Here is a 10,113-nt window from a genome sequence, read left to right on the forward strand (position 1 = left end):
TGATGGCGGCGGGATGTAGTGCGGCGCAACACCGGAGATTCCGGCGCCAACGTGGAACCTGCACAACACAACCAAAGTACTTTGCCCCAACGAAACGAGTGAGGTTGTCAATCTCACCGGCTTGCTCGTAACAAAGGATTAGATGTATAGTGTGGATGATGATTGTTTGCAGAGAAAAGTAAAGAACAATAGCAGCAGATTTGTATTTCAGATGTAAAGAATGGACCGGGGTCCACAGTTCACTAGAGGTGTCTCTCCCATAAGATAAATAGCATGTTGGGTGAACAAATTACAGTCGGGCAATTGACAAATAGAGAGAGCATAACAATGCACATACATGATATAATGAGTATTGTGAGATTTAATTGGGCATTACGACAAAGTACATAGACCGCTATCCAGCATGCATCTATCCCTAAAAAGTCCACCTTCAGGTTATCATCCGAACCCCTTCCAGTATTAAGTTGCAAAACAACATACAATTTCATTAAGTATGGTGCGTAATGTAATCAATAACTACATCCTCGGACATAGCATCAATGTTTTATCCCTAGTGGCAACAGCACATCCACAACCTTAGAACTTTCTCGTCATCGTCCCAGCATTTAATGGAGGCATGAACCCACTATCGAGCATAAATACTCCCTCTTGGAGTTAAGAGTAAAAACTTGGCCGAGCCTCTACTAATAACAGAGAGCATGCAAGATCATAAACAACACATAGGTAATAGATTGATAATCAACATAACATAGTATTCTCTATCCATCGGATCCCGACAAACACAACATATAGAATTACGGATAGATGATCTTGATCATGTTAGGCAGCTCACAAGATCCGACAATGAAGCACATGAGGAGAAGACAACCATCTAGCTACTGCTATGGACCCATAGTCCAGGGGTGAAATACTCACTCATCACTCCGGAGGCGACCATGGCGGTGAAGAGTCCTCCGGGAGACGATTCCCCTCTCCGGCAGGGTGCCGGAGGCGATCTCCGAATCCCCCGAGATGGGATTGGCGGCGGCGGCGTCTCGCAAGGTTTTCCGTATCGTGGCTCTCGGTATCGGGGGTTTCGCGACGAAGGCTTTAAGTAGGCGGAAGGGCAACGCGGGGGCCACACGAGGGCCCCACACACCGGGCCGCGCGACCAAGGCCTGGGCCGCGCCGCCCTGTTGTGGCGGCGCCTCGTGGCCCCACTTCCTTTCCCCCTCGGTCTTCTGGAAGCTTCGTGCAAAAATAGGACCCTGGGCGCTGATTTCGTCCAATTCCGAGAATATTTCCTTTGTAGGATTTCTGAAACCAAAAACAGCAGAAAACAACAACAGGCTCTTCGGCATCTCGTTAATAGGTTAGTGCCGGAAAATGCATAAATACGACATATAATGTGTATAAAACATGTAGATATCATCAATAATGTGGCATGGAACATAAGAAATTATCGATACGTCGAAGACGTATCAGCATCCCCAAGCTTAGTTCCTGCTCGTCCCGAGCAGGTAAACAATAACAAAGATAATTTTTGGAGTGACATGCCATCATAACCTTGATCATACTATTGTAAGCATATGTAATGAATGCAGCGATCAAAACAATGGTAATGACATGAGTAAACAACTGAATCATAAAGCAAAGACTTTTAATGAATAGCACTTCAAGACAAGCATCAATAAGTCTTGCATAAGAGTTAACTCATAAAGCAATAAATCAAAGTAAAGGTATTGAAGCAACACAAAGGAAGATTAAGTTTCAGCGGTTGCTTTCAACTTGTAACATGTATATCTCATGGATATTGTCAACATAGAGTAATATAACAAGTGCAATATGCAAGTATGTAGGAATCAATGCACAGTTCACACAAGTGTTTGCTTCTTGAGGTGGAGAGAGATAGGTGAACTCGAATCAACATAAAAGTAAAAGAAAGGCCCTTCGCAGAGGGAAGCATTGATTGCTATATTTGTGCTAGAGCTTTGGTTTTGAAAACATGAAACAATTTTGTCAACGGTAGTAATAAAGCATATGTATCATGTAAATTATATCTTACAAGTTGCAAGCCTCATGCATAGTGTACTAATAGTGCCCGCACCTTGTCCTAATTAGCTTGGACTACCGGGATCATCGCAATACACATGTTTTAACCAAGTGTCACAAAGGGGTACCTCTATGCCGCCTGTACAAAGGTCTAAGGAGAAAGCTCGCATTTTGGATTTCTCGCTTTTGATTATTCTCAACTTAGACATCCATACCGGGACAACATAGACAACGAGATAATGGACTCCTCTTTAATGCATAAGCTCGTAGCAACAATTAGTGTTCTCATATGAGATTGAGGATATATGTCCAAAACTGAAACTTCCACCATGATTCATGGCTTTAGTTAGCGGCCCAATGTTCTTCTCTAACAATATGCATGCTCTAACCATTAAAGTGGTAGATCTCCCTTACTTCGTACAAGACGGACATGCATAGCAACTCACATGATATTCAACAAAGAGTAGTTGATGGCGTCCCCAGAAAACATGGTTATCGCACAACAAGCAACTTAATAGAGATAAAGTGCATAAGTACATATTCAATACCACAATAGTTTTTAGGCTGTTTGTCCCATGAGCTATATATTGCAAAGGCGAATGATGGAAATTTAAAGGTAGCACTCAAGCAATTTACTTTGGAATGGCGGAGAAATACCATGTAGTAGGTAGGTATGGTGGACACAAATGGCATAGTGGTTGGCTCAAGGATTTTGGATGCATGAGAAGTATTCCCTCTCGATACAAGGTTTAGGCTAGCAAGGTTATTTGAAACAAACACAAGGATGAACCGGTGCAGCAAAACTCACATAAAAGACATATTGTAAACATTATAAGACTCTACACCGTCTTCCTTGTTGTTCAAAACTCAATACTAGAAATTATCTAGACTTTAGAGAGACCAAATATGCAAACCAAATTTAGCAAGCTCTTCGTATTTCTTCATTAATGGGTGCAAAGTATATGATGCAAGAGCTTAAACATGAGCACAACAATTGCCAAGTATCAAATTATTCAAGACATTTTAGAATTACTACATGTAGCATTTCCCAATTCCAACCATATAACAATTTAACGAAGAAGATTCAACCTTCGCCATGAATACTATGAGTAAAGCCTAAGGACATATTTGTCCATATGCAACAGCGGAGCGTGTCTCTCTCCCACACAGTGAATGCTAGGATCCATTTTATTCAAACAAAAACAAAAACAAAAACAAAAACAAACCGACGCTCCAAGCAAAGCACATAAGATGTGATGGAATAAAAATATAGTTTCAGGGGAGGAACCTGATAATGTTGTCGATGAAGAAGGGGATGCCTTGGGCATCCCCAAGCTTAGACGCTTGAGTTTTCTTAGAATATGCAGGGGTGAACCACCGGGGCATCCCCAAGCTTAGAGCTTTCACTCTCCTTGATCATATTGCATCATTTCCCTCTCTTGATCCTTGAAAACTTCCTCCACACCAAACTCGAAACAACTCATTAGAGGGTTAGTGCACAATAAAAATTAACATGTTCATAGGTGACATAATCATTCTTAACACTTCTGGACATTGCATAAAGCTACTGGACATTAATGGAACAAAGAAATTCATCCATCATAGCAAAAGAGGCAATGCGAAATAAAAGGCAGAATCTGTCAAAACAGAACAGTCCGTAAAGATGGATTTTATCGAGGCACCAGACTTGCTCAAATGAAAATGCCCAAATTGAATGAAAGTTGCGTAAATATCTGAGGATCACGCACGTAAATTGGCATATTTTTCTGGGCTACCTACAGAGAGGCAGGTCGAAATTCGTGACAGCAAAGAAATCATTATCGCGCAGTAATCCAAATCTAGTATAAACCTTACTATCAACGACTTTACTTGGCACAACAAAGCACAAAACTAAGATAAGGAGAGGTTGCTACAGTAGTAAACAACTTCCAAGACTCAAATATAAAACAAAATACTGTAGTAAAAACATGGGTTGTCTCCCATAAGCGCTTTTCTTTAACGCCTTTCAGCTAGGCGCGTAAAGTGTATATCAAGTGTTATCGAGAGACGAAGTATCAACATCATAACTTGTTCTAATAATAGAATCAAAAGGTAACTTCATTCTCTTTCTAGGGAAGTGTTCCATACCTTTCTTGAGAGGAAATTGATATTTAATATTACCTTCCTTCATATCAATGATAGCTCCAACAGTTCGAAGAAAAGGTCTTCCCAATATAATGGGACAAGATGCATTGCATTCAATATCCAAGACAACAAAATCAACGGGGACAAGGTTATTGTTAACGGTAATGCGAACATTTTCAAATCTCCCCAAAGGTTTCTTTATAGCATTATCAACAAGATTAACATCCAAATAACAATTTTTCAATGGTGGCAAGTCAAGCATATCATAAATATTCTTAGGCATAACGGAAATACTTGCACCAAGATCACATAAAGCATTACAATCAAAGTTATTGACCTTCATCTTAATGATGGGCTCCCAACCATCCTCTAGCTTTCTAGGAATAGAAGTTTCAAGTTTTAGTTTCTCTTCTCTAGGTTTTATGAGAGCATTTGTAATATGTTTTGTGAATGCCAAATTTATAGCACTAGCATTGGGACTCTTAGCAAGTTTTTGTAAGAACTTTATAACTTCAGAGATGTGGCAATCATCAAAGTCTAAACCATTATGATCTACAGCAATGGGATCACTATCCCCAACTTTTGAAAAATTTCAGCAGTTTTATCAATTTCAGCAGTTTTAGCAATTTCAGGTAATTTTGCACGCTTCGCACTAGGAGTAGTAACATTGCCAACACCAATTATTTTACCATTGATAGTAGGAGGTGCAGCAATATGTGAATCATTAACATTACTAGTGGTGGTAATAGTCCAAACTTTAGCTACATTATTCTCTTTAGCTAGTTTTTCATTTTCTTCTCTTTCCCACCTAGCATGCAATTCAGCCATCAATCTTATATTCTCATTAATTCTAACTTGGATGGCATTTGCTGTAGTAACAATTTTATTTTCAATATCCTTATTAGGCATAACTTTCGATTTCAAAAGATCAACATCAGAGGCAAGACTATCAACCTTGGAAGCGAGAATATCAATTTTATTGAGCTTTTCCTCAACAGATTTGTTAAAAGCAGTTTGTGTACTAATAAATTCTTTAAGCATAGCTTCAAGTCCAGGGGGTGTGTTCCTATTATTTTTGTAAGAATTCCCATAAGAATTACCATAACCATTACCATTATTATAAGGATATGGCCTATAGTTATTACTAGAATTGTTCCGATAAGCATTGTTGTTGAAATTATTATTTTTAATGAAGTTCACATCAACATGTTTTTCTTGGGCAACCAATGAAGCTAACGGAACATTATTAGGATCAACATTAGTCCTATCATTCACAAGCATAGACATAATAGCATCAATCTTATCACTCAAGGAAGAGGTTTCTTCGACAGAATTTACCTTCTTACCTTGTGGAGCTCTTTCCGTGTGCCATTCAGAGTAATTAATCATCATATTATCAAGGAGCTTTGTTGCTTCACCAAGAGTGATGGACATAAAGGTACCTCCAGCAGCTGAATCCAATAGGTTCCGCGAAGAAAAGTTCGATCCTGCATAAAAGGTTTGGATGATCATCCAAGTAGTCGATCCATGGGTTGGGCAATTTTTAACCAAAGATTTCATTCTTTCCCAAGCTTGTGCAACATGCTCATTATCCAATTTTTTAAAATTCATTATGCTACTCCTCAAAGATATAATTTTAGCAGGGGGATAATATCTACCAATAAAAGCATCCTTGCATTTAGTCCATGAATCAATACTATTCTTAGGCAGAGATAGCAACCAATCTTTAGCTCTTCCTCTTAATGAGAAAGGAAACAATTTTAATTTTATAATGTCACCATCTACATCTTTATACTTTTGCATTTCACACAATTCAACAAAATTATTGAGATGGGCAGCGAGCATCATTAGAACTAACACCAGAAAATTGCTCTCTCATAACAAGATTCAAGTAAAGCGAGGTTTAATTTCAAAGAATTCTGCCGTAGTAGCAGGTGGAGCAATAGGTGTGCATAAGAAATCATTATTATTTGTGGTTGTGAAGTCACACAACTTAGTATTTTCAGGGGTAGCCATTTTAGCAGTAGTAAATAAAGCAAACTAGATAAAGTAAATGCAAGTAACTAAATTTTTTTTTGTGTTTTTGATATATAGTGCAAGACAGTAAATAAAGTAAAACTAGCAACTAATTTTTTTGTATTTTGATATAATGCAGCAAACAAAGTAGTAAATAAAATAAAGCAAGACAAAAACAAAGTAAAGAGATTGGATTGTGGAGACTCCCCTTGCAGTGTGTCTTGATCTCCCCGGCAACGGCGCCAGAAATTTAGCTTGATACGCGTACAGCACGCGTCCGTTGGGAACCCCAAGTGGAAGGAGTGATGCGTACAACAGCAAGTTTCCCTCGGTAAGAAACCAAGGTTTATCGAACCAGTAGGAGTCAAGAAGCACGTTGAAGGTTGATGGCGGCGGGATGTAGTGCGGCGCAACACCAGAGATTCCGGCGCCAACGTGGAACCTGCACAACACAACCAAAGTACTTTGCCCCAACGAAACAGTGAGGTTGTCAATCTCACCGGCTTGCTGTAACAAAGGATTAGATGTATAGTGTGGATGATGATTGTTTGCAAAGAACAGTAAAGAACAATAGCAGCAGATTTGTATTTCAGATGTAAAGAATGGACCGGGGTCCATAGTTCACTAGAGGTGCATCTCCCATAAGATAAATAGCATGTTGGGTGAACAAATTACAGTCAGGCAATTGACAAATAGAGAGAGCATAACAATGCACATACATGATATAATGAGTATTGTGAGATTTAATTGGGCATTACGACAAAGTACATAGACCGCTATCCAGCATGCATCTATGCCTAAAAAGTCCACCTTCAGGTTATCATCCGAACCCCTTCCAGTATTAAGTTGCAAAACAACGGACAATTGCATTAAGTATGGTGCGTAATGTAATCAATAACTACATCCTCGGACATAGCATCAATGTTTTATCCCTAGTGGCAACAGCACATCCACAACCTTAGAACTTTCCGTCACTCGTCCCGCATTTAATGGAGGCATGAACCCACTATCGAGCATAAATACTCCCTCTTGGAGTTAAGAGTAAAAACTTGGCCAGAGCCTCTACTAATAACGGAGAGCATGCAAGATCATAAACAACACATAGGTAATAGATTGATAATCAACATAACATAGTATTCTCTATCCATCGGATCCCGACAAACACAACATATAGAATTACGGATAGATGATCTTGATCATGTTAGGCAGCTCACAAGATCCGACAATGAAGCACATGAGGAGAAGACAACCATCTAGCTACTGCTATGGACCCATAGTCCAGGGGTGAACTACTCACTCATCACTCCGGAGGCGACCATGGCGGCGAAGAGTCCTCCGGGAGACGATTCCCCTCTCCGGCAGGGTGCCGGAGGCGATCTCCAGAATCCCCCGAGATGGGATTGGCGGCAGCGGCGTCTCAGTAAGGTTTTCCGTATCGTGGCTCTCGGTACTGGGGGTTTCGCGACGAAGGCTTTAAGTAGGCGGAAGGGCAACACGGGGGGCCACACGAGGGCCCCACACACCAGGGCCGCGCGGCCAAGGGTCAGGCCGCGCCGCCCTGTTGTGGCAGCGCCTCGTGGCCCCACTTCCTTTCCCCCTCGGTCTTCTGGAAGCTTCGTGCAAAAATAGGACCCTGGGCGTTGATTTCGTCCAATTCCGAGAATATTTCATTTGTAGGATTTCTGAAACCAAAAACAGCAGAAAACATCAACTGGCTCTTCGGCATCTCGTTAATAGGTTAGTGCCGAAAAATGCATAAATACGAAATATAATGTGTATAAAACATGTAGATATCATCAATAGTGTGTCATGGAACATAAGAAATTATCGATACGTCGGAGACGTATTGATACGTCTCCGACGTATCGATAATTTCTTATGTTCTATGCCATATTATTGATGATACCTACATGTTTTATGCACACTTTATGTCATATTCGTGCATTTTCTGGAACTAACCTATTAACAAGATGCCGAAGTGCCAGCTTCCTGTTCTCGCTGGTTTTGGTTTCAGAAATCCTAGTAACGAAATATTCTCGGAATTGGACAACGAAGACCCGGGGGCCTATTTTTTCCACGGAGCTTCTAGAAGACCGAAGAACATACGAAGTGGGGCCACGAGGTGGCGACACCACAAGGAGGCGCGGCCTAGGGGGCCCGCGCCGCCCTATGGTGTGGCCCCTCGTCGGGCCTCGACTCTGCCCTTCCGCCTACTTAAAGCCTCCGTCGCGAAACCCCGATGCGAAAAACCACGATACGGAAAACCTTGCGAGGCCGCGCCGCCGATCCCATCTCGGGGATTCTGAGATCTCCTCCGGCACCTGCCGGAGAGGGATTCATCTCCCGGAGGACTCTACATCGCCATGGTCGCCTCCGGAGTGATGAGTGAGTAGTTCACTCGGACTATGGGTCCATAGCAGTAGCTAGATGGTTGTCTTCTCCTCATTGTGCTTCATTGTTGGATCTTGTGAGCTGCCTAACATGATCAAGATCATCTATCCGTAATACTCTATGTTGTGTTTGTCGGGATCCGATGGATAGAGAATACCATGTCATGTTAATTATCAAGTTATTACATATGTGTTGTTTATGATCTTGCATGCTCTCCGTTACTAGTAGAGACTCAGCCAAGTTTTTGCTTTTAACTCCAAGAGGAGTATTTATGCTCGATAGTGGGTTCATGCACATTGACACTGGGACGATGGACAAGTACTAAGGTTGTGTTGTCTATTGCCACTAGGGATAAAACATTGGCGCTATGTCCGAGGATGTAGTTGTTGATTACATTACGCACCATACTTAATGCAATTGTCTGTTGTTGCAACTTAATGCTGGAGGGTTCGGATGATAACTGAAGGTGGACTTTTAGGCATAGATGCGGTTGGATGGCGGTCTATATACTGTCGTAATGTCTAATTAAATCTCACTATACTATCATGTCATGTATGTGCATTGTTATGCCCTCTCTATTTGTCAATTGCCGACTGATTTGTTCACCCAACATGCTTTTATCTTATGGGAGAGACACCTCTAGTGAACTGTGGACCCCGGTCCATTCTTTTAATACTGAAATACAAATCTGCTGCAATACTTGTTTTTACTATTTTCTCTGCAAACAATCATCTTCCACACAATACGGTTAAGATAAACAGTGAGGTTGTCAATCTCACCGGCTTGCTGTAACAAAGGATTAACCGTATTGTGTGGAAGATGATTGTTTGCAGAGAAAACAGTAAAAACAAGTATTGCAGCAGATTTGTATTTCAGTATTAAAGAATGGACCGGGGTCCACAGTTCACTAGAGGTGTCTCTCCCATAAGATAAAAGCATGTTGGGTGAACAAATTACAGTCGGGCAATTGACAAATAGAGAGAGCATAACAATGCACATACATGACATGATAAGTATAGTGAGATTTAATTGGGCATTACGACAAAGTACATAGACCGCCATCCAACCGCATCTATGCCTAAAAAGTCCACCTTCGAGGTTATCATCCGAACCCCTCCAGTATTAAGTTGCTAACAACGAGACAATTGCATTAAGTATGGTGCGTAATGTAATCAACAACTACATCCTCGGACATAGCGCCAATGTTTTATCCCTAGTGGCAACAGCACAACACAACCTTAGAACTTTCGTCACCGTCCCGGTGTCAATGCGGCATGAACCCACTATCGAGCATAAGTACTCCCTCTTGGAGTTAAAAGTAAAAACTTGGCCAGAGCCTCTACTAGAAACGGAGAGCATGCAAGATCATAAACAACACATGTATAATAACTTGATAATTAACATGACATAGTATTCTCTATCCATCGGATCCCGACAAACACAACATATAGAATTACATATAGATGATCTTGATCATGTTAGGCAGCTCACAAGATCCAACAATGAAGCACAATGAGGAGAAGACAACCATCTAGCTACTGCTATGGACCC

This window comes from Lolium rigidum, chromosome 6 (assembly GCF_022539505.1).
Source record: "Lolium rigidum isolate FL_2022 chromosome 6, APGP_CSIRO_Lrig_0.1, whole genome shotgun sequence".
Taxonomy (NCBI): Eukaryota; Viridiplantae; Streptophyta; class Magnoliopsida; order Poales; family Poaceae; genus Lolium; species Lolium rigidum.